This window comes from Dermochelys coriacea, chromosome 1 (assembly GCF_009764565.3).
Source record: "Dermochelys coriacea isolate rDerCor1 chromosome 1, rDerCor1.pri.v4, whole genome shotgun sequence".
NCBI classification, from domain to species: Eukaryota; Metazoa; Chordata; order Testudines; family Dermochelyidae; genus Dermochelys; species Dermochelys coriacea.
The window spans coordinates 268291008-268316452 of NC_050068.2; the positions used below are offsets into that span (position 1 = coordinate 268291008).

Genomic DNA, 25445 nt, shown 5'->3' on the forward strand with positions numbered 1-25445 from the left:
CATACCATGGAAGATTAAAATAAAATGAGCTTTAACTGGATGTCCTTGGTTTTCAGATGCATAATCCCCTCATTCTCATTTCATCTGCCATATTCTTCATTCACCTCAATGAGGTCAGCCAAAGATTCTTCCTAAGTAGAGTGGATACATATGTTACAACAACACAGGCAAAGAAGTGGTTCATCTTTATTCCTCATCTTTCCCTGGGTATAAAGCAGGACAGTGAAATGTGATATCATTGCAATGTTTCTAGGTAACAATGCAAATACCCTCTGCAGGAGTTACAATCTATTTAAAGAGTTTTTTTCCCTTTTTTTTAATAAGAGACTCTAATATACCTTGTTTTCTCTGTATTATTAAATTCTTTCAACTTCTAGGTAAACTATTTCTCAACAAGAGCAATAAAATTACAACATAAGGGCTTGATTCTGCTTCCATTACAGTCAATAAAAAACTCCCATTGATATGAATAAAGCAGACATCAGGCCTAAAGTGTTTTTCAAAAGGCAGCCAAAGTGGCTTAGAAAGTGTTCAAGCTTAAATTTACATTTTGCAACATTTCGCTTGATTCTAAATGAGCAGCAGCTGTGATCATCAAACACGGTGTACCGTACAAAGTCTCCAGCCCCACTCAATTTACAATAGCAAGCAAGCTACAGATTCAGAGAATTCATCCTACTCAATTTATTTCCAGTGGAGAAAAGTGGACATCTTATTTTCCGATACTCTATTTATTTCATGTGACTTTAATATTCTAAAATGGAGGTTTTCTTGCTAAAAACAACTGCCCTGCCTCACTATTTTACTCTATCGAGAAGTCCTTAATCCAGATTTTGCTATTGACCAGGTAGAGCCTAGTCATAGCTAGTAACAACTTTTGATCACTACCAGTCTGGGTTGGATTTGAACTCGTGATACATAAATCAAAGACTCCTGTAGCATATCCTTGAGTCATCTAGTTTCCCCTTTGCTTACTATTTATTAACATAGTCTAGTCACAGGTAGAAAGAATACTTTATGTATAAAATGAAAACCTATGAAAACCATTTTCTATTACTCTTTTTACATATTGTATATGAAGCTAGGTATAATTGTGACTAGTCTTTTTTAATAATTTATTTGAGCAATTTATGACTTTCCCCATTTAGGGTCAAGTTCTGTACCCCTACCCACAATGAAAAGTGCCCTGCTCCACTACAAGTCAAATAAATGAAATAAATGTGACTGCTTACAGAGTAAAGGGGAGTAAACGTGAGAGAATTTCATTTTCTGTGTAATTCCACCCACAGAAACAGAGAGTAAGAAACATTAGTGACAAAATCCCTAGCAAAGCATAACCCAAACCATATTAGGCTGACTGCATCTCAGACTACGAAAATAAATATCACTCAGTTTTCCCCCAGCCTGAGTTTTCCTCTTCCTACACATTCCACCCAATCAAAAAGTTTCATAGTTAAGAATGATACTTCTTTTCCTGTGTTTTGTCATTTTGTGTTAAATCCATTGCAAACTCAATTCACTGGCTTGAGGCCAAAGGGTACTGAAAGAATAAAGATGGATATGCAATATCACTGATATTTCACTGCAATGACACACACAGCAGAACTTCACTCATCCACACTAGCAGGGGACATACCAGTACAGACTAGTTAGGATGCAGAATGGCGATTGCTGAGAGTGCCAGTGGTGGGGGTGATGCTCATTTCTCCGCAGAGAAGAGCGCACATTTCCTTCAATATCTCTTCCTGGCACTCAGCAAAGACTTGAAATAGGGTTTCTCTATGTACAATTGATCCTCCCTTCCTTCTCTGGTATGTGCTGTTGCTCAAAGAGGCAGGATGAGGCTCTCTCATTCACAGTGGCAACAGGAATTGGCCAGCGACACTGAGCTAAGTGGGCAAGCTTTAGAGAGACATTGCTACAACCCCATGCCCCTCCTTTGGGGCAGTGGCTCTTAAGAGGCCTGTTTCCATTGCCACCTCAGTTTTTCCTTCAGTGTGGAGTCCAGATGCAGGAATATATTACATCTAGTCACAAGCCCTGTCATTGATATGAAAACAGAATAGCTTCCAACTCTTCCCCCGGGGTGCAGCTTTAATCTCTTCCTGTGGTAGGACTCAGTGCCCTGGGCAGAATGGTGGAGCCTAAAAGAACTGTCATCACCATGAGTGAAGAGAAGAGGGGCTGGGCAGCAATGTCAGCCTTTGTGTAGGCCTTCATGCACCATGCCACAAACTGGTTTCTGAGGCCTCAGTAGGAATGCTATAAGGCTGCTCCATCTGCCTGAGAACAGCAGCATTACTAAGCTGGGAGAAGGCCAGAGTCAGAGGAAGAAGAGCCAAATCTAAATAGAAAAAATTCACTTCAGGACTTAGAGGGAACTTGACATGACCAAACCTGACCCTACGTATGGCATAGCAGCAAAACTTTACATTAGGTGCTCCAGTAAACTGCAAACCTGGAAATCCGCTTTCATTGTGGCTTTGTGGCTTGCCAAAGAATACACCAGGTGAGCTTTTTGATGTTGCCGATATTGACTACTGAAATAAGAAAAACTCTCCCACAAACCGCTCCCATTCTTATCCACAAACTGAAAGAGTAAGATATTATGTATACAGCTGAAATTAGGACCAGTCTGTTATTCATGCTGCCTCTGGATGCCGACCAATCAAATCCAACTGAAGTATGAGCCACTACAGTTGACACCTTTCACTTCTCACAGTGTTTCATTTTTTGAACAGCATGGATTGAAATCCTAACCACACCCTTTAAAATGGGGCAGCCAAATGAAAATGACAGGTTAATACAGCTGTTTGACAAAGCCATTACCTTCTTTATTATTAAATGAAGTAATGTGCGGTGCTGACACACAAGGAAAGTTCTGATTTGCAGATAAAGAAGAGATATGAACTGTTTGAAATGTATGAAAAAGACATCGTATCCTCCACCCACTTGCTTCATCAATACTCTGACTATGAATTTTCTGAAAATATACCATATGCTAATTAATGGGTGAGTTAAAGTTGATTAAAAACTGGGTCCTTTAGGAATTTTCTTCCATATAGTTAAAAATAACTGTAATGTGCAAAGGCTATATTGAAGAAAATAGGTTGTAAGTAAAGTTATTAATGATTATTTTTTCTACTTGTCATGATTTTTTTAGACTACAGACAGGATCTGGTCAACATTGTGACAGTATAGGTAATTGAACCAATCTCCACCCTTCCTCTATTGCTAATTTGCATGCAACAATTCTATTGATTATAATGCGTCAGTAGTATAAGAGACTGGATTTACGACTCAAGGATTCTCACTGGTCAATTACTTGGCCCAGTCATCACTGCTCTTTAAGGGTATATCTACACAGCAAAGAAAAACCTGTGGCTGGCTGTAGGACCCTGAGGGGTAGGAAAGTCCCAGAGCTCAGACTGCAGCCCGAGTCCAGAAGGGTACACAGCAGTGAAACAGCCCCACAGCCCGAGCCAGAGTCAGCTGACACAGGCCAACCATGGGGTTTTCTTTGCTGTGTATACACACCCTAAGTGTTTCATGACTGCATGCTAGATTGGACATAGTGTTTGACTGGTTCCTCGTGGCACTGTTGCCTTGGCTCCACTGTGTGCTGCCAACATCACTGCTGGGGAAACGGAGACAGAAGCACTGGGGAAAGACATTAGAACTGAGGAACTGGCTCCCTCTGCCCTTCCTTCACATAGCACCGGTCTCACTCAGAAAGTCCTCTAAGCCAACAAGTCAATTGCAAGATTCATTAGTACACTTTGGCTGCTTTGTGCTGCTCTGTTTTACAGGTGAAATTGCTCTTAAAAGTTAAAATTAATAAAGAATTTAAGGTTGGTATTACATGTCTTCAAATCATTCAAAATGTCACATGATAGTATTCTTTTTTGGGTTGTTGTTTAGTGCTCATTTATGCAACTTTTAACAATTAATAAACGCTCCCCCACGGTATCTAAAAGACAGAAACTATGTTAAAGTGGAGTGAAGGTTGAGAGTACTTATCAAAAATGTAAAAGTAAAAAAACCACAGGGATGTAAAATCCCCAAACCCAGCATTATAATTCCAGGAAATTCAGAGTTAATTTAAGTTAAAATAAAGAAATCCAAACAGGTTAAGAAAAACACAATCAAACAACCTCAACTGTGCCCTAAAGTGATATTCTGAAGAGGAAAATATGAAAAAATGAATACAAATTTAAGAATTAGTTTAATCTATTCTGGGACCACAACCACTGAATGCTTTAATTATATGATAATGGCATGGCATCAGTAAAGAGAAGAGTTACATTTTTGGGAGTGTCTTTTTAGTGTTTGGATTTCTTGTAAGTATAACCTCAATTCTGAATTTCCTGGGTTTGTAATGCTTGGTTTTGAGATAATTACACCATCTATGAAATGTTTTTAACCCTTACATTACTGATACATACACTTAACCTTAATGCCATTTTAAAGGTTTGTTCTTGGGTTTTGCTGCTGGGTGTGCACGCAGGCGTGTGTCTTGGAATAGAAAAAAATACAAGTCATAATAAAATATTTCTTAACATGATTTATCTGAAACAGTTTTTAAAAAATGTTTCATGAAACAACAAACAGAGCACATACATAAATCTGTAAGTGAAAAAAAGCTCTACATAGGCAGAGATGTTATACAATTATAGCACTTTATTGCATTCCCTTAATGTAAAAAGCAGTCATTACATTGACATATGTCCTTCATTGTTGCTCTACAGGTTTATTTAATTTATTCTAAAGAGGAGAAGGTTGCTAGAAGTTATGTACTGTGCTGGTGATGAATTCTTGAAATCCTGGTGTACTATACTTATCTTTCATGACAACTTTTGATACGATTGCGCTAGTAAACTGCTAATTATATTATTCCTATATATTAAACCCTTTTAAAAAATCTAAATATAGTCTTTAAAAAAACAACAACATTTAATACCTCCCCCCCACAACACACAACCTATTATGGGGCAGCTGTCCTTTATGGGGAACTAGAGATCAGTCTGCCATGTGAAGTCCTCATCTGGGGATAGTTAACTGCTACAGGTGACTGATTAGCAAATGAGCCCCTGGAACTAATGAAGTTTATCCAAGCTCAATGAAGCAGGAACTCCCAAGGAAAACAGGAGGCTGTTGTGTAGAGGAGATCCCAAGAGATGCCTGAGTCAAAAGGCTAAGCAGGGAACCTGGAGGGTGAGCTCTCCAGGTAACCCAGTAGAATGGAGAGCCTATAAGAAGTGCTTCTGGGGGGGGGGGGGAGGGAGCTCCTAGACAGAGGGCTGCATATGGCAGGCATCCAAGAGGGCATGGTCTGAGCCAGGGGTCTCCCTGACACTGGCCAGCAGCCCAGCCTGGCAAGGATCATCACTGGAAGAGTCGCAGTGGATGGACCTGCCTGGACCCCTGCCTCCAGAGCAGGATCTTACTCCATAAGAAGCAAGAGGTCTAATACCAGGGGAGAGACTGAAACTGAGAGAATCTCTGGTGAAGAGTCTGGATAGAGGTGAACACCAGACTCAGTTCGGGGACAAATGAACACAGAATGACCGGGTCACCCAGCTAAGATGTGGGAGTGAGCATTTTGTTTATGGCTTGCCTTGGCTTTTCTGTTAAGAAATGAAACCCTCCAACTCGGGGTGCTCTTTAGCATCTAACAGTCAGTCTGGACGTGTTGATACCCTGGGTGAGGGAAAAATCAAGTAAGGGCTCACTTGCAACACCATGACTGCCTTTAAGGGGGCAGTCCGGGTCAGCTTGGGATGATGACACCCCTGCTATCACTGCTGTTGGTTGGGCCACTCTTTCCTTAAAAGGTCTGTCAGCCGCAGCCCAAGCTCCAGAAACTGCTCCCAGCTCCAGAAATGGCTGGCTTGCTTTACTGTGGTAGTGGATGTTACTCATAGGGAGATTAAAAAAATGCTTATGACACCAGGGATAAAAGGCGCAGATGAGGGGTTTTCTTTTGTTTCTTAGCAACACCTCCTAAGAAGAGATCAAATGGCAGCCAGAAGAGGCCATAGAGGTTGCATCCCTGTGTATTACTCTGAGTGAGGATGCAATCAAACTGGGGAAGCGGCAGGAAGGAGCTCTAGAGGGCAAGAAAATGCTGGGTGGTGACTGGTCATCACCTGTCAGAGCGAGTGAGCAGTAGGAACCCAGAATCTGCGCTGTCATAGGCCGAGCCATAGAAGTAGCAATATGGAAGCGTGAGCAAGAAATATATATGGGCAAGGTTGGGGAGGAAGAACCCAAATTACACTGTTATGTAAAATAACTGAATGACAGAGGAAAGTTATGGTGGCTAATCTGGATGAAAAAATGATTATCAAGAGAGAACCACCCTGAGAGAAGCTGCTTTAGAGAGACTGGAACTCTCTCTGTCAAGTGTGAAGAAAAGAACAGACAAGGAGAAGATTGGAAAGGCCAATTATCTATGTTAAGCATGGCACTGAAGTCATATATGTAATATGACTGACTGACCAATGTAATAATGATTCCACTTTGTTCTGTCTAATGAAATATTGACTTTTACAGCACATGCTGAAAAATCAATATTCCACTAAATGTAACTAAGTGGTTGTAGCAGAGTAGAGCCCTGCCCACTACCTCAATGCAGAAAACTTGCATCCAAAAACTGGATTTTGAGATAACAGAGAAGGTAAAAAGATAGGGACAAGATATTGTAAATGTGGGGAAATTATGGGAAAAAGGAGAAAACTGAGGGTGGTAAAACTGGGAGGAAAAAAAAAAGACATCATATTTGATGTAGCCTGTAAAGCAGTGACTCTGAAAAGGATTTAGGAGACCTAGTGGACAAACAACTGAACATGAGCTCCTACTGTGAGGCTGTGGCAAAAAGGGCTTGCATATACATCCTTGGATATATAAATAGAGAAGTAATGAGTAGGAAAAGGAAGGTGATTTTACTCCTGTATGCAACACTGGTGAGACATACTAGAATAATATATCCAGTGCTGGTGTCTATATTTTAAAAACGATTATGAAAAACTGAAGAGAATTCAGAAAAAAACCCATAAAAATCATTTTGAGGACTGAAAGAAATACCTTACGGTGAGAAAATTAAGGAGTTCAGTTTGTTTAGCTTATAAAAAAAAAGACTGACTTATTCCAGTGTGCGAGTACCTTCCCCGGGGAAAAAAATTCCAGGTATTAAAGGGCTCTTTAACCTGGCAAAAAAAGCACAATAAGAACAAAGGGATGGAAATTAAAACCAGATAAATTCAAATCAGAGATAAGGCACTGATTTTTAACCGTGAGGGCAATTAACCATTAGAACAAACCACCAAGAGAAGTGGTAGATTTCCCATTTCTTGATGTTTTCAAATCAAGTTTGAATGCTTTCCTGGAAGATATGGTTTAGTCAAACACAAATTATTGAGCTTAGCACAGGACTATCTAGGTGAAATTTCATGATCTGTATTATACAGAAGGTCAAATTGGATGATTTTTTTTTAAAGAAGCTGAACGGAAATAGAGTTCAAGAAAAGGAAAACTTTACTTTAAAGCTTAATGTAAACATGCTGTGCTGTACAGTTTGGAATTCAGATAATTGGCTTTTTTTGACATGACTTCTTATTTAGCCAATCCCTTGTATTGAATAACCCATTATATACACAAATGTCTGAAGCTGCTGATTCTGTCTCTATATTCAATAACATTGAGTCTCATGTACATATCTGACTGGTGTGGAAATAGAAAAGAGGGAAGAAATGACAATGGAAAAATAAAAACAAAGAATGGAAAGGAGGAGCTACTACTAGCCTAACTTACACATACTCATGTTACTAAAGATGCAGCAGTGACAAGGGAAAATATTTTGCAGCGATTTCTTCTGTACTCAAAAGTAAAGTAGCAAAATTATTTGGCAAATCTAATAATTCCAATACATGAAAGAAATCCTGGCTTTTTTCAACCCAGTCAGTTCCATTCCTGATCTTTTCTGTAAGAACATCACAGGTACCCACTGGACTGAAAAGAGCAGAGAAAGCCAAACAAAAACAAATTTTAAGTTAGTTATGACGTTAGCTACAGCTCACCAGTATCATAGTATATACATAGATAACGTACAGGAGTTAGGTGGTCCAGTGACTGCATATAAACTGAGCATTGTTAGAAATTCTCCCACTATTGCTCCATCACTGATGCTTATCCTCCGGTATTAGCACTAATGGGAGTGACACAGTAGACTGATCACAGGCATGTTTATCACTGTGCCATCTAACTCTAGTCAGGGCAGATCTAATTGGCATGCTGGTTGAAAATGCTTAAAAATGCTCAGTGAGGAAAAGGCCAGTGACTTAATACAGCCATCTTTCATCTGTGCAAAACAAGATTCAAATTTAATTTACAAATGTGTCAGAATTTTAAAAAACTCAAATTTCTTTTTGAAAGTTTTCTGAAAATGCCTCCCATATGGGAAACCTATTTCTCTCTAATTTTGCTTCTCTGAAGTTATCATTTCACTGGATCCCTGCTTTTGGGTCTTGCGCTCTTAGTGTGATAGAAGGAAGCTCCTACAGTACTTTGGCCCTTTGGAGTGCTTAGTTAGTTCTGGGTCTTTAGTGGCAAAGGTGAATGAAAAATCAGATTTATATGCATGAAGCTGCCATTGAACTTCAGGATGCTTGATTCACCAAGCTATAGCAACAGCAGTTCCAGTGATTAAAACGTTGCTCATCATAGCAATATGCAACTTCACAATCTCCTAGGTCACTTTACTCAAGTACCGAATGAGGAGGAAAGGAAGAATGCCCTATCTATGTCCATGGTGGCCTCTAAAATTTACTTAAAGACCACCAAATCCACAAAATAATCGCAGTACATAAACATATTTGAACAAAGCTTTTAAATATCAGCCCATCCACTTGACAGGAGATATTGCTGTTGGTGTAAATACTGTTCTCACTAAACCAAATAAATAGTAGAATATGGGGTTTTCTCCAATTAATTTAGTCAAAACAGGCCTATATATTATATATACAGACAACTAAACCCCTTCCAAATTAGGTTATCCATGTTTTGTTCATTTCTGTTCCCAGACTTTCAGCAGAGATCCCAAAGTATTTCCTGTTAAACTGAAATCTCTGCTGCAACCCGAACTATGGTATGTATACAGAATAGCACAGGCCAGGACTTCATGCAGATATGGGTGATACTGTCTAGCACTATTGGGCTATATTTTTTTGGAAGATTACGTTTTGCTCCTGGCTTGAAGGAGGACCAGAAACAAACCTTATCTGTGGTCAGAGTCACAATGAGCATTCCACAGCAACAGGTAGCACCAGTGAAGGACCAGACTGGTGGTGTTCTGTATGATCGTATCTAGATTTCAAGATAGGTGATTATTATTTATATTATTGTTTAGGTATTAAACTTTATAGTTGAATAGGAAATAAATTACGGCAAGGTCTGTGTTCTAACTGTCAGTCTGAGACTGATGGTGGCGTGACATTTTAATTTAGATTACAATAATGATAAAGTTAGACATAAGGTCAAGTGATTATTGTACACATTAAAAATAAAAGGATAATAGCGAGAAATCCTCACATAATAATCCCAATTAGAATAAGTAAATACAGAAAAATACTAGTAAGCAGTCACAGCAGCAAAAATAATTTAAATTTACTTAACAGAATGAGAAACCCCATCTTGACAGGTCTCAGAGCAGCAGCCGTGTTAGTCTGTATCAGCAAAAAGAACAGGAGTACTTGTGGCACCTTAGAGACTAACACATTTATCTGAGCATAAGCTTTCATGAGCTACAGCTCACTTCATCGGATGCATGCCAAAAGCTCATGAAAGCTTATGCTCAAATAAATGTGTTAGTCTCTAAGGTGCCACAAGTACTCCCCATCCTGAAACTGGCACAACCATATTTTCTTATTGGAAATCCAAATGTAAAGGTGTAACTGTCTGTGGACAAGTGATTAGAATTGTTCCCCATGAGCCTGTTTCCCTCATCAGTGAGAGGTAAAGAGCGCCTCATCCCCTGAGCATAATTTAGAACCCAAATAAATAAATACACACACACATGAGAGAGAGAATGAGCATTAAGTAAGTCACTGGAAAATATTCAAGTATGAAGTATGAAGAGAAGGCATGAGGGCAATTATGAATCTTGTCAAATTATAAGTTTAGAGGAGCAAAATAACAGGCAAATAATTTTTCCTTGTCTAAAGATAAAATATTCCTGTTCTTGGAGAGAAGATTAAGAAGTATGAAGGACAGTCTCCACAAACAAATTCTCTAAACTAGAAAGACATTAATTCCTAGGCAGTTTCATATTTCCAGTTGAATGCTGAAATCCCTTCCACAGACAATATATGGGAGAATTAGGGGAAAAAACGAACAGATGGTGAACCACAGGCAGCCAAACTAGGACCATTAAGATAAAGAGAAGTATCCATATGAATATATTATGTATGGCAAGCTAGATAAATAAAAGGATATAGTCTTCTTTACATTAGTACCAAGTCATTTGCGCCAAACATTAACAGGAAATCCCATAGACTTGTACTTACTAGTTATCATGAAAGCGGGCAGACTCAGCCCAGAATAAGAGAAGATCCTCAAACTAGGACATTGACCTAATATAGCATATTGGTCAAGTCCCACACAGATCTTCAATTGGAACACTGGTTTCAAAATTAAAGCAATCCTGAGCTATCCACAGGGAATTGAGTGTGCAATGGAGAGTTTGTTTTCCCAAGATAATGACAAACTCTTCAGCTGAAGAAAATCAACACCAGATGTGATTGCACCTGCAATAATACATAAACAAATAGTTGGAAGTATTGAAAATATCCTCACCAAGTACCTCTAGGTTTCCATTTGACTGCTTTACATCTCAATGATTTAAGACAGATCTAAATGCTGACCATGCAAGCCTTCCATGTCCAAGATAAAATTCATTGGCAAGGTCTTCAAGCTGCAGGATTGTCAGGCTACAGCATTGTGAAAACTGATCAGTTAGTTTTTCAAAAGTGTTTTTTATGATAATTACAGTGTCTGTGGAACATCTGTCAATAGAAACAAAAACCTGTCCTCAATCTGTCTCAATCAGTGCACTTACTTTGAAAGCGGGTGAAGCTAGGTTAATCCAAACTGCCTTTTGCTTGGTGAATAGTTTCAACTCATCCCACTGAGAGGAAATCTCTGGATATTTCATTAATAAAACAAAGTGGCTATATGGTCAAGCTTGTTACTTCCATCAATGCAGGAAGGGACTAATGATAAGTTCTCTCTGGTTGAATTTTAGTCAGTGATGTTCATTGAGGCATTGTCACAAGTCTTCGATTCCACAACCTCTCTTTGGAACCAGTGTCCTTCCTAGTTTCTGGTCAGTGAGGAAAGAACTTGGCCCATCACTAGTCAAGACTGTCAATTCCTCCCTAAGGGAGGGTAGGGCATCATCTTTTCTTATGGAAGTTGTTGTATGACCCTTGCTGAAGAAACCATCACTTCATGCTGGCAATCTGGCCAAAAACATTCCACTATCTAATCTTCTATTTTTGTTTAAGACTACAGAGAAAATTGTGGTGAGATAACTCTTATAGCCTTTAGATGCCTCACATGACCCCTTGTCATTCTGAGTACAGACTCGAATAAGAGGACAGAAACTGAGGTGCAGTGTAAATGAAAGATCCTGCAGCCTGGGTACAGATGAAGATTGGGGGTCCACGCTGCTATTTTTAGATCTATCAGATGCACACAATAGCAATGATCACAAAGTTCTGATAACTCACATGAAAGGAGTACCAAGTATGGACACAACTGCTCTGGGGGCAGCTCAGTTTCTTCCTGGTAGTTTTCCCAGAAAGTGGCCTTGTGTAATTGCTCTTCATCTTTAGGAGAACTATCATCTGGATTTTCACAGCATTTCATCTTGTCTCCCCTGTTGAAAGGGTGAGTGAGGAGGTATGGCCTGCAGAGTTATCAATATGGTGATGATGTCAAAATGTATCAATCTCACCTAACCAAGACACTGCTGTTGAATGTCTGGTCCTGTGTTTGGCTGAGATCAGGAAATGGATGAAACTGCTGGTTGAATTCATTGGCAACTGGCTGAAACTCAATCCAGATAAGACTGGTCATGGTAAGGTAATGCTGGTAACTTGAGGAAAGCAACCAGTAGATATGGCAAAGATACCTTCCATATTATACTGAGGATGTTTGCCTACTTTATATTGAGGATGTGTCTCAGCCATTTGTTAATAGAACTCATAAACTGGTGGGATTGTTAGATTTCAAAATGCTGCTAGATTAACATACAGCAGCAGTTTCAAGAATGACCATTTTTCATCATCACTTGGCCAGGAGAATATAACCACTTCTTTCAGATGTAGATCCTTGCTACTCTGATGCATGTCTTTGTCACCTGGAGGTTACACCACTGCAATGTGCTCTTCTTCCAACTTTATCTTAAATCAACACAGAAATTGAAACTAGTGTGGAATGTGGCAACCTGCTTATTAAGTGATGTAATTCTCTGAATTGGCTATCAGTTGGTTTCTAGGAGGATTTTTAATGCATTGCCTTGGATTTATAAAATCCTAAATGACTTGCAACCTGCCTACTAACACCCCCAAATTTCACCTACTCTACTGGACCCTTTCTAAATTATCAAAAAAACCCTGAGAAGTACTTGTGGCACCTTAGAGACTAACACATTTATTTGGGCATAAGCTTTCATGGGTTAAAACCCACTTCATCAGATGCATACAGTGGAAAATACAGTAGAAAGACATATAGAGACAGAGAACATGAAAAAATGGGTGTTGCCATACCAACTGTAACAAGACTAATCAATTAAGGTGGGCTGCTATCAGCAGGAGGAAAAAAACTTTTGTAGTGATAATCAGGATGACCCATTTCAAACGGTTGACAAGAAGGTGTGAGTAACAGTAGGGGAAAAATTAGCATGGGGAAATAGTTTTTACTTTATGTAATGACCCATCCACTCCCAGTCTTTATTGAAGCCTAATTTAATGGTATCTAGTTTGCAAATTAATTCCAATTCTGCAGTTTCTCCTTGTCTGTTTTTGAAATTTTTGTTGTTGGAGAATTGTGACTTTTAGGTCTGAAACTGAGTGACCAGGGAAGTTGAACCTTCAACTTCCCTCATTTTTTTTGCTGATACAGAATAACTCAGCTACCATTCTGAAACCTTTCTAAATTATGTTGTTTCTGCAACTAAAGCTGTGTCTCAATATCCTGATTACCAGTAATTATAGATTGAGTGGTAAAAATAAATGTTTGTACAACCATGGCCCTTCTTGGAAACTCCCCAAAACATCAGTGATTTAAAAATGTGTCATTTAAAAACAATATTGTGATTCATTTCAATATTACATGATTACACTGAATACAAGATATATATTTTTTCTTAAAGTGCACTTTTTACCTAATTACCTAAGACATTATGATCATAGCCAGAAATTTCAATAAACTGCATTCTATTACTATTAGAGAACATACTAGTAACACAATATGAAGATTTACTATGTTAATATTTCTGAACAATATTAGTGCCATATAATGTTAAACAGTAAATATGAAGACAATGTACTATAGTTCAAAAATAATCACTCCCATTTGAGAGACGTGTCAGTGAAAATAGATTGCTTGTAAGTGAGAGTTAGAAGGGTAAAAATATTGAGGCCTAGGGACTCTCATTTGCTTTATATTTTGCACACATTAGGTCTCCTTGCTCCATTGCCTGTTAAATATTACTGGACAAATTTGCTAGCCTTTATTCTCAGGCTTGGCCACTACAGATTTAAATGTTCATTCAATAGAAAACCTGACATTATAATCTAGGTACATTTACATGATGTTTTGATATTAACTTTAAAACACCTCCACATATGTCATTGTCAGGCATATAGTATATGTATACTTATCAGTTTCATATTTAATTCACTATCCATTCTTCTGTTTATAGCTATTGATTAGTAGTGATTTTTTCACAAGAATAATGTTAATCTTGCTTGATGTTTCCTCTAAACTATTTTGTCTTACACTGTTTTTCACTTGACAGGTTTCAGAGTAGCAGCCGTGTTAGTCTGTATTTGCAAAAAGAAAAGGAGTACTTGTGGCACCTTAGAGACTAACAAATTTATTAGAGCATAAGCTTTCGTGAGCTACAGCTAACTTCAGCGGATGTCAAGTACTCCTATGTCACTTGAGTGACATAGAACATTATGTACAGCATCATGCATTGTGTGCTACTAGTCAAAGCTGCAGAGTAAACCTATGCGAATGTAATACAAAACAGAAATATGAATGAGATAATGTATTCATATGACATCGAACACTTCCAGTCATTTTTCACTGCAGAGCTGCTGTATGCATTTCATATTCCACACTTTACAGTTGCCTGTGGAAATATGGAAATGCAAATTAGCTGAAAAAATAGATTCATAGATACTAAGGTCAGAAGGGACCATTCTGATCATCTAGTCCGACCTCCTGCACAGTGCAGGCCACAGAATCTCACCCACCCACTCCTATGAAAAACCTCACCTATGTATGAGCTTTTGAAGTCCTTAAATCATGGTTTAAAGACTTCAAGGAGCAGAGAAGCCTCCCTCAAGTCAACCATGCCCCATGCTACAGAGGAAGGCGAAAAACCTCCAAGGCCTCTCCAATCTGCCCTGGAGGAAAATTCCTTCCCGACCCCAAATATGGCAATCAGCTAAACCCTGAGCATATGGGCAAGATTCACCAGCCAGATACTACAGAAAATTCTTTCCTGGGTAACTCAGATCCCATCCATCTAATATCCCATCTCAGGGGATTAGGCCTATTTACCCTGAATATTTAAAGATCAATTACTTACCAAAATCCCATTATCCCATCATACCATCTCCTCCATAAACTTATCAAGTAGAATCTTAAAACCAGATAGATCTTTTGCCCCCACTGTTTCACTTGGAAGGTTATTCCAAAACTTCACTCCTCTGATCGTTAAAAACCTTCGTCTGATTTCAAGTCTAAACTTCCTGGTGGCCAGTTTATACCCATTTGTTCTTGTGTCCACATTGGTGCTGAGCTTAAATAATTCCTCTCCCTCTCCTGTATTTATCCCTCTGATATATTTATAGACAGCAATCATATCTCCCCTCAACCTTCTTTTAATTAGGCTAAACAAGCCAAGCTCCTTAAGTCTCCTTTCATAAGACAAGTTTTCCATTCCTCCGATCATCCTAGTAGCCCTTCTCTGTACCTGCTCCAGTTTGAATTCATCTTTTTTAAACATGGGAGACCAGAACTGCACACAGTATTCTAGGTGAGGTCTCACCAGTGCCTTGTATAATGGTACTAAAACCTCCTTATCCCTACTGGAAATACCTCTCCTGATGCATCCCAAAACCGCATTAGCTTTTTTCACAGCCATATCACATTGGCAGCTCATAGTCATCCTATGATCAACCAATACTCCAAGGTCCTTCTCCTCTTCTGTTACTTCTAATTGATGCGTCCCCAACTTATAACTAAAATTCTTGTTATTAATCCCTAAATGCATAACCTTACACTTCTCACTATTAAATTTCATCCTATTACTATTACTCCAGTTTACAAGGTCATCCAGATCCTCCTGTATAATATCCCGATCCTTCTCTGAATTGGCAATACCTCCCAGCTTTGTATCATCTGCAAACTTTATTAGCACACTCCCACTTTTTGTGCCAAGGTCAGTAATAAAAAGATTAAATAAGATTGGTCCCAAAACCGATCCCTGAGGAACTCCACTGGTAACCTCCCTCCAACCTGACAGTTCGCCTTTCAGTAGGACCCATTGCAGTCTCCCCTTTAACCAATTCCTTATCCACCTTTTGATGTTCATATTGATCCCCATCTTCTCCAATTTAACTAATAATTCCCCATGTGGCAATAAAATAAATAAAATAAAACTGTTTCCTAGGTCTCACCTTATCGTCCTGAGGCATCAGGGATTCTGTGTTGTCTCTGTTTTTATTAATAATGCAACAATAGTCTTTCAACCATTCTTCCTGCAGGATAAATGCTCTTTTTTGGCAACTAAAGACTTGTGATTAACTAGTTCATAGGCTAAAGCCTGACAGAGGTTCTCAATATCTACCAGTCTATCCATCTCGTACCTAGAGGAGAAGCAATAAATGGGTTATGTATCTATTCAAAGGGGATTTTTATATCCTCCCACAAAGTCATTACATTAGAAATATGAACTTTGCTCTCTTGCTCATAATATAATGAAACCATTCTGTTACTAATTTAATTCCTATTTAGCTTCAATAAGACAATTTTCTATACCTGGAAGCTGCAAACTAACTAGAATGCTCAACGGGAGAACAAGACTTTACTGACATACTTGCATTAAAATAGACAGCATGTGCATCTCTTGAGAGTAGAAAAGCACTTTGTGTTTAATATGCACACCTTTTGCTATTCCTTATATTGTTTTCTGAAGAAAAACATTTTGACACTCCCACTTTTTTCATTAAAATTTATAATTTGAATAAAGGAGCATTATATCTTTTCATCTGTATGTAACTGAACCTAAATCGGTCTCTTAACTTGTAGGGAAATTGCACAGCTTCATGGATATAACTGGATGAGTGATGTATACATTGATTTTCAACTAACTGTGCATGATTTACTCTTTAATGCCAGAAAAACTTCCCTCTATTAGCATTTTCAGAAAGCTAAAAAAAGATGATGATATATTCAGTATAATATCCAATTATATTACTAGAAAACCAGAGAAAAAAATTAGGGTTGTCAAGCGATTCAAAAAACTAATTGCAATTAATCGCATGATTAAAATAATTAATTGCAATTAATCACACTGTTAAACAATAATAAAATACCATTTATTTAAATATTTTTGGATGTTTTCTACATTTTCAAATATATTGATTTCAATTACAACACAGAAAACAAAGTATACAGTGCTCATTTTATATTTATTTTTGATCACAAGTATTTGCACTGTAAAAACAAAAGAAATTACAATTAACCTAATATAAGTACTGTAGTGCAATTTCTTTATCTCTTTATCATGAATTTACAAATATAGAATTATGTACAAAAAATAACTGCATTCAAAAATAAAACAATGTAAAACTTTAGAGCCTACAAGTCCACTTGGACCTACTTCAGCCAATCGCTCAGACAAACAAATTTTGTTACATTTGCAGGAGATAATGTTGCTGGTTTCTTGTTTACAACAACTTCACCTGAAAGTGAGAACAGGTGTTCTTATGGCACTGGTGTCACAAGATATTTACATGCCAGATGCGAAAAAATTCATATGTCCCTTCATGCTTCAACCACCATTCCAGAAGACATGAATTCATGCTGGTGATGGGTTCGGTTCAATAACGATCCAACCCAGAGAGGATGAATGCATGTTCATTTTCATCATCATGAGTCAGATGCCACCAGCAGAAGATAGATTTTCTTTTTTGGTGGTTTGGGTTCTGTAGTTTCCGCATCAAAATGTTGCTCTTTTAAGACTTCTGAAAGCATGCTCCACACCTGGTCTCTCTCAGATTTTGTAAGGTACTTCAGATTCTTAAACCATGGGTCGAGCTATTTTTAGAAATATCACACTGGAACCTTCTTTGTGTTTTCTCAAATCTGCAGTGACAGTGTTCGTAAATCAAACAACATGTGCTGGGTCATCATCTGAGACTGCTATAACATGAAATATATGGCAGAATGCGAGTAAAACAGAACAGAAGACATACAATTCTCCACCAAGGAGTTCAGTCACAAATTTAATTAATGCACTATTTTTTTAATGAACATCAGCAGCATGGAAGCATGTCTTCTGGAATACTTGCTGAAGCATGAAGAGGCATATGAATGTTTAGCATATCTGTCACGTAAATACCTTGCCTTGCAATGCTGGCTACAAAAGTGTTATGTGAATGCCTGTTCTCACTTTCAGGTGACATTGTAAATAAGAAGTACATAGCAGTATCTCCCAAAAATGTAAACAAACTTGTTTGTCATAGCAATTGGCTGAACAAGAAATAGGACTGAGTGGACTTGTAGGCTCTAAACTTTTACATTGTTTTGTAAATCTACATTTGTAAGTTAAACTTTCACAATGGAGATTGCACTACAGTACTTGTATGAGGTGAAGTGAAAATTACTATTTCTTTTGTTTATCATTTTTACAATGCAAATATTTGTAATAAAAACTAATATAAAGTAAGTACTGTACACTTTGTAGTCTGTGTTGTAATAGAAATCAATATATTTGAAAATGTAGAAAAACATCCAAAATATGTAATAAATTTAAATTGGTATTCTATTGTTTAACAGTGTGATTAAATATTTTAAATTGCAGTTAATATTTTTGAGTTAATTGCGTGAGTTAACTGTGATTCATCAACAGCCTTAAAAAATATAAAACTTATGCAGAAATTACATATTCTATACCAAATTATTTTTTATGAGGAATGGGAGAATTATTGGAAAAAAATTTAAAAACCTCCAATAATCTTAAAAAAAACCCCTAATTGGTACAAAATGTGTAGAACTTATCTGTCCCATTCTGCTTTCATTAAATGCAGTATAATCAGAGCTGGGCAAAGGCTTTTAGAGGACTAGTTTATTTGCCAAAAATGTGGTTTCAAGTTGACTGAAACTATTCACAAATTCAGGTTAAATTTGCTGAATAGTTTCAGCCAAAAATTATTTTTTTAAAAGTCTAAATATTTCATTTTTAACATGTTCAAAACTAAATGTTTTGACTTTTCATTTAGTAATGATATTTTGTTTAGAAATTTATGTAGATTTATTTAAACAAACAGAACAAAAAGGTTAAAAGTACCCAAAAACTAAATAAAATAAAGAAACATTATAAAAATTCATTTCAGGTCAAATTAAAGGGATTTTTTTGTTTAATTTTTTTGGTTTGGTTACCAAACTGAAAAAACAATTATCCACTCAGCGTTAATTATAGTGTGACCAACTTACAAGAACAAAATAAAGGAATAGTACTATTTCAAGCAAACCTGCTCACTATTTCTAATAAAATTGAATTGTAATTTGTATTTTATTTCTTCAGGCATGAAAAGGATCAACATTTTCTTTATTTACCTTTGGAGGTATTTCAATGCACAGCCTCTTTTGTTCTCCGAGACCTATGTGATGTAGTCCAATATTCATTTCTTTATTGTACCTGCATAAACATCCCGTGCTTCCTATGCAACAACATACAGCAACAAAGAACATGCAGTCATTAAAAGCATTAAATAAATGTCACTTGCTATTTCACAAAATAACCTGTGTATTAACCTTTCAGAATTTGTTGACAATAAATGATGGAACACAATTTTTGTTGTTTAAATTCTTATTCAAAACTTGAATATGAGGCCAAAGTATAACAAGTTGGGCTTAGTTTTAAGCAAACATCTCATATGTTTCTGTATTAGCTCAGATTATCTCATTTATCATAATTCTCTAAGTCTGTCATCTCAGATTGTATAACACAATTGGACTGATAATCAATAGCTTAGTGTTCAAAGAACTGATACATCATCAGCTCAATGTAAACCTTTTAGTGTATTAGGAACACAAGAGAAATTTAGATGAAAAGTAAAACACTGAAATCTAACTTTATCCTTAAGACAAGGAGACACTGTTCGAAAATGAATATATTTACATTCAAGGGAATATCATGCTTCTTTCCTTGATTCTTTAAGAGCACCTTATGCACAGGGGAAAGAAAAGCCTAATAATACAATGCTGCTGCCCATTCATGCTAATCTTGTTATTGTAAAAAATTTAGAGACTACTAATGGGGAATGGACAGCTTAGAGAAGAGGTAATGTGATTTAGGTCTTGATCCTAGAAGCATTCCTTTGAGTTGCCCAGTTCTCACAACTCCTGCTGATTTAAATGAAAGCAAAGTGGACTCAGCACTTAACAAAGTTGAGCTCTCATAGCTTTTTACTGCTAGACTCCAGGTTAGAATGAAGTCAAGACCAGTGGTGACCAAAATATTTTACTATTTGATGGGGCTGTGCAGTGAAAAACCAGTTGGATGCCTTGATCCATTTGTCACTGAACATGTGTCTCCACCACAAAATTGGTGTTGAGTGTCATCCTTGTAGAGATTTTTAGAAAGTAACTGGAAGAGAAGGGACATGGTGGTCTCTCCCCACTCTAATGCTGGTCCTATATCAAATCTGAGGTTCACTGGCAAAGTAGAGTAACAGGTTTCAGAGTAGCAGCTGTGTTAGTCTGTATTCGCAAAAAAGAAAAGGAGTACTTGTGGCAGCTTAGAGACTAACAAATTTATTTGAGCATAAGCTTTTGTGAGCTACAGTGAAGTGAGCTGTAGCTCACGAAAGCTTATGCTCAAATAAAGTAGAGTAGGGAAGCTTGCCAATTTCCTTTCTGTGATTCACAGCTTCTTTGGATGGGGGACATCACTCTCTCGAGTTGCTAAGTAGACATTTTAAATTAATACTAAATTCACATGTAAAAATCATAAAAAACAATCAAAGAGAAATATGTGTACAGGTTTTTCCTCTTTGAAAGGCAACAAACAAGGATCAGAGTGGTAGCCGTTTTAGTATGTATCAGCAAAAACAATGAGGAGTCCTTATGACACCTTACAGAGTTACTTATAGAAGAGCCACAGTCAACCTGAAAATTCTGGGTGTGATTTCCAAAAGTGCTTATTACTGACCTTTCTCTCCTCCCATTAAAGTCAATGGTAAAACACTCATTGACTTCAATGGGAGCAGTGTTAGGCCAACACAAAGCATGCTTCTGAAAATCCCACCCAAGATTTTCCGCTGAATATACTGAATATTTTCCACTGAACTCATCCGATGAAGTGAGCTGTAGCTCACGAAAGTTTACGCTCAAATAAATTTGTTAGTCTCTAAGGTGCCACAAGTCCTCTTTTTCTTTTTGCGAATATAGACTAACACGGCTGCTACTCTGAAACCTTATACATTAAAGGGTTTATTAAATATTCCAGGACATATTAATTAACATGTGCTCTGTCAGAAAACTTGACATTTCAAAAACTTCAGGTTAACAATGTCCCTTTAAACGCAGGGTTTTCAGAGAGGGTTAAGCTGTGACCATTATTGTATATAATGGTACATTTCTCAATGGCAATAGTTATTAGAATACTCCCCTCATTGTACTTGTCAAACATTAGCGTAAAACCAATAATGAGTCATCTTCTCATCATTTTTCACACACCTGCATTAAATTCTGAAGGGATTTGTTCCAATTGGTGTAGTGTTCTAATGGGAAGTCTGAATAGTTTCCCTGCAGCCATTCTGCACTAAGCGGACTCACTACAGAAGGGTCGATGGATTGTTCAATAAGTCTGTAGTATCTGCAGAATGAAAATGCAGTGTGAGAGAAAGATGATTTCTGGTAACTTTGCAGCTCTGTCAGCAAATCCTGAGAGAGAGAAAGCATAAAGGTTGTTTTCTGCAATATATGTGACATCCTAGTTTGAAATAACACAGCTCATGTTATTATGTGACAAGCCCTGTATTAAGACATGACAGATAATAAACCCATAAGAACAGCTAACCTGCCAAATACAGATCCACAGATTAATAGATTCCAAGGCGAGAATGGACCTCAATGATAATGTCACCTGACCTGTATAACACAGGCCACAGAACTTTCCCAAAATAATTCCTAGAGCAGATCTTCCAGAAAAACATTCAATCTTGATTTAAAAATGGTCAGTGATGGAAAATCCACCATGAGGCTTGGTAAATTATTTCAATCATTAATGACTCTCTCCATTTAAAATTTACACCTTATTTCCAGTCTGATTTTGTGTAGTTTAAAAGTGTCCAGCCATTGGATTGTTATGCGCTTCTTTACTAGACTGAAGTGCCCATTATTAAATATGTGTTCCCCATGTAGGTATTTACCAACTGTAATCACTCCTTGTCTTAACCTTCTCTTTGTTAAACTAAATAGATTGAGCTCCTTAGTTCTCTCACAAGAAGACATGTTTTATAATCCATTATTCATTCTCATAGCTCTTCTCTGAATCCTCTCCAATTTATCAACTTCCTTCTTGAATTGTGGGCATGAGAACTGGACATAGTATTCCAGTGGCAGCCACAGGAATGCCAAATAGATAAAATAACCTCTCTACTCCTACCTGAGATTCCCCTGTTTATGCATCCAAGGATCTCATTAGCCCTTTTGGCTCTTTTAGTTAGATATTAAAAACAGCATCACAATGGGAGCTCATGTTCAGCTGATTATCCCCCATGACTCCTACTTCTTTTTCAGTCACTATTTCATACAATAGATTTTCCCATCTTGTAAGTATCACATACATTTTTTTGTTACTAGATGTATACATTTACATTTAGGTGTATTAAAATGCATATTGTTTGCATGCACCCAGTTTACCATGCAATTTAGATTATTCTGTATTAGCAACCTGCCCTCTTAATTATTTACCGCAGCCCCAATTTCTGTGTCATCCACTAACTATCAGTGATGATTTCATGTTTTCTTCCACGTCATTGATAAAAATGTTAAATAGCATAGGGCCGAGAACAGACCCCTGCAGGACCACAGAAGAAAAACATCCACTCAACAAGGACCCCCAGTTTACAATTATATTTTGAGACCTATCAGTTAGCCAGCTTGTAAACAATTTAATGTGTGCCATTTTAATTTTTATATTGTGAGTTCAGCTCATGATAAAGCTTTGACTTGATAGTTTCTTGCTTAACTGTTGCCAGAGCAAGTGTGGCTTCATTTCAAATTATAAATTACGTTATACTTCACTTTATCATCAAATTAAGTCTTGAACACTCTACAAGTTTCAAAATGCTAAGCAGTTTACCTTATGATGAAACTCCGCAGAAACATTCTGATGTAATCATAGGAGTCACAATTATGAAAGAATATTAGTTAACTGTAATTGTTGTTCTCTGAGAAAATGCATCATAAAAGATCACTCTCTCCTGCCTCCACATCCCTACAACAAGGCCAAGGTGGGAACTCCATAAGCTCAAAATTCTGAAGCTCTGGTCCCACAAAGGGCATATTTTGCTAGCCACTGCAATGGAAGGCATTCACTCCCTCGTACTTTAGTCATCAGTTCCTTTTAAAGCAAGATGTGAAGTTACTCACACAGGTATTAAAGGGATTTGAACGATAAAGATAAAACAGGCTATCAAAGCATCAGCTCTCTTCTGGAAGGAGTAGTGGAATGCTGATCTGTTAGGATTGTTAGGTGAGAAAAGTTAAACATGAAGCAGTTAGGCCAACCGAACCAAAGTCAGGCCAAGAAAGGCTGCTGGGAAAGTCCCTGAAAGTAGAATGAAGGAATACTTGTTTAAGTTACAGAGAGTGAGAAAAAAGGGGAGGCCTGCATTCCTGCATTTTTGTGCCTGATGTACTGGGAACAGTCCTTGAGATACGGGGGCACTGTTTTCCACTCCCTGTTTTTGTGTTATGTGTTTTTGTGTTATGTCTGTTCTTAACTCCTCGTCTCCTGGATAACCTGGATTTTTAACTCAAGAGCTCCTAATGCCCAGTCCTCTTCTCATTCTTCTAAATATTACTATTCATACTCATTCCCAGAGCCCTTAAGTCTGCAGGAGTATGAATCTATTTTATAGAGTATTTGTAAGGGAGGATGAATTCCCTATAATAATTGTCCTCTGGTTGAGTTTTGAACATGGGTGTTTTGGAGCGGAGCATGGAGTGAAAGATATCTGATCACAAAGTCACTGGTATTTCCATTTCCTTAAATGTTCATCATCATCTTAGATTTGATTAATGCTCATAATGTCTCAGTCATACAGCATATTTTCAAGCTGAAGGATCACATAAACTATAGAATATAGGAGTCACTTGAATGCTGAAATGCAACCATGTTTGGGGTGGTTGACGGCAGCGAGCTGGCTAGCTTGCAAACATATTATTCAAGAGGCAAACTTCTACTGTTTTGAAAAGGGCCATGGAGTTCTTTCACGTCCAAAAATACCAGCCAGGATCTTGGTTTACAAAGGCCTTACCCAGATGCCCATCACAAAGAAAGTTTAATAGAGCTCATATTACACTCCATGGAACGATGAAAGAGTGAATGGTCCCTTCTGGGATTCAAACTCATGGTTGCAGGGAATTTAGGTAGTCCAAAAGTAATTCTTAGACCACTAAGCATTTCCCTCCAATATTAACTGATGAATAATCAATGTTATGCTGAAATGCCAGTATCCTAGCAGCTACTTCTAAAGAAATGTTCTCATTGGAATAAACTATAGAAGAATTTAAAGAATCATTATACACTAAATATAGAAGAGATATTATGTAAATAAAGCACAGAATATTCAATCAATTTGAAAATAATTAGCACTTATACATCTTAGCTTTATATCTTCAAAGTGCTATATAAACATTAGCTAATTAATCCTCACAACACCCCTGTGAGCTGGGAAGCTTTTACTATCTATATCTTACAGAGAAGTAACTGATTTGCCCAATGTCACAGAGTGAGCAAGTAACAGAACCTGGATTTTTAACTCAAGAGCTCCTAATGCCCAGTCCTCTTCTCATTCTTCTAAATATTACTATTGGGATCTTATTATTCTATGAAAATAATGAGATCATCGGAAGAATGCTATTTATACTTAAAACATGGTCAGAAATTATTCTGTCACACAATATGCATCAGCTACAATACTAAAGTTTTTGACAAATGTGAATTACAAAGAAATATATATCATTCTTTTATAACTGTGGAAATGAAAGTTATAGGACACGTATTATAATTTCTCAAATGCTGAAGTGGTCTACTTGAAAAGGTAAAACAACATTTACTTTAGCTCATAAAATAGAGTTTTCAGATCTTACTGCCACATGCTTGCTAAGCTACTTCCATTTTACATATTTTTGAGTTACTGAAAATCAAAGCTAACACTGTAGAATCAAAAACAACATTCAGTGCAGAAAATACAGTATTCAGAATAATGTATGTTCATAGGCTCAGAGCTCCCCAAAGTCCTGAAGAGAATATAACAAATTCACAGGTATCTCCGAGTCCTAAATTTTGCATTCTGATCTTTGATTCAGCTTGCAAATGTTTAAAAATACATGCAACAAGACAGCTCCCTTTTGGCTACATGTCTGAGTAGGCTCAAACATCTAAATTATTCTATCAAAGGTCAACTGTAACAGATACCCCAAACTGGTTTCAAACCCACCTGGGAAGAACTACGGAATACAAAGACCTTTGGTGTTTGAGCATTTTTTTTTCCATTTTTGACCAACGCACATTTCTTTTAGGGGATCTGCTCCCACAGGTAGATACCAGTATTTTGATGAATGGAGGAAATCTGGCAGTGTGTAAGACAAGCTTACATGTTTTCAGAGTCACATTCACTTAAAACCCA

General features: G+C 37.3%; 1 long non-coding RNA gene across 10 annotated transcripts in view; it reads right to left on the reverse strand.

Annotated features, from left to right (window-relative positions):
• LOC119845242 overlaps positions 1-25445 on the reverse strand; it is a 103535-nt gene that overhangs the window by 47580 nt on the left and 30510 nt on the right. For 9 of the 10 annotated variants that reach the window (XR_006274054.1, XR_006274061.1, XR_006274059.1 and 6 more), the window contains one exon: positions 6-131. This is a non-coding gene — a long non-coding RNA (uncharacterized LOC119845242). Of the gene's footprint in view, positions 1-5; positions 132-15974; positions 16160-25445 lie in introns of those variants that run through there. The other variant, XR_006274049.1, reaches the window with a different exon arrangement.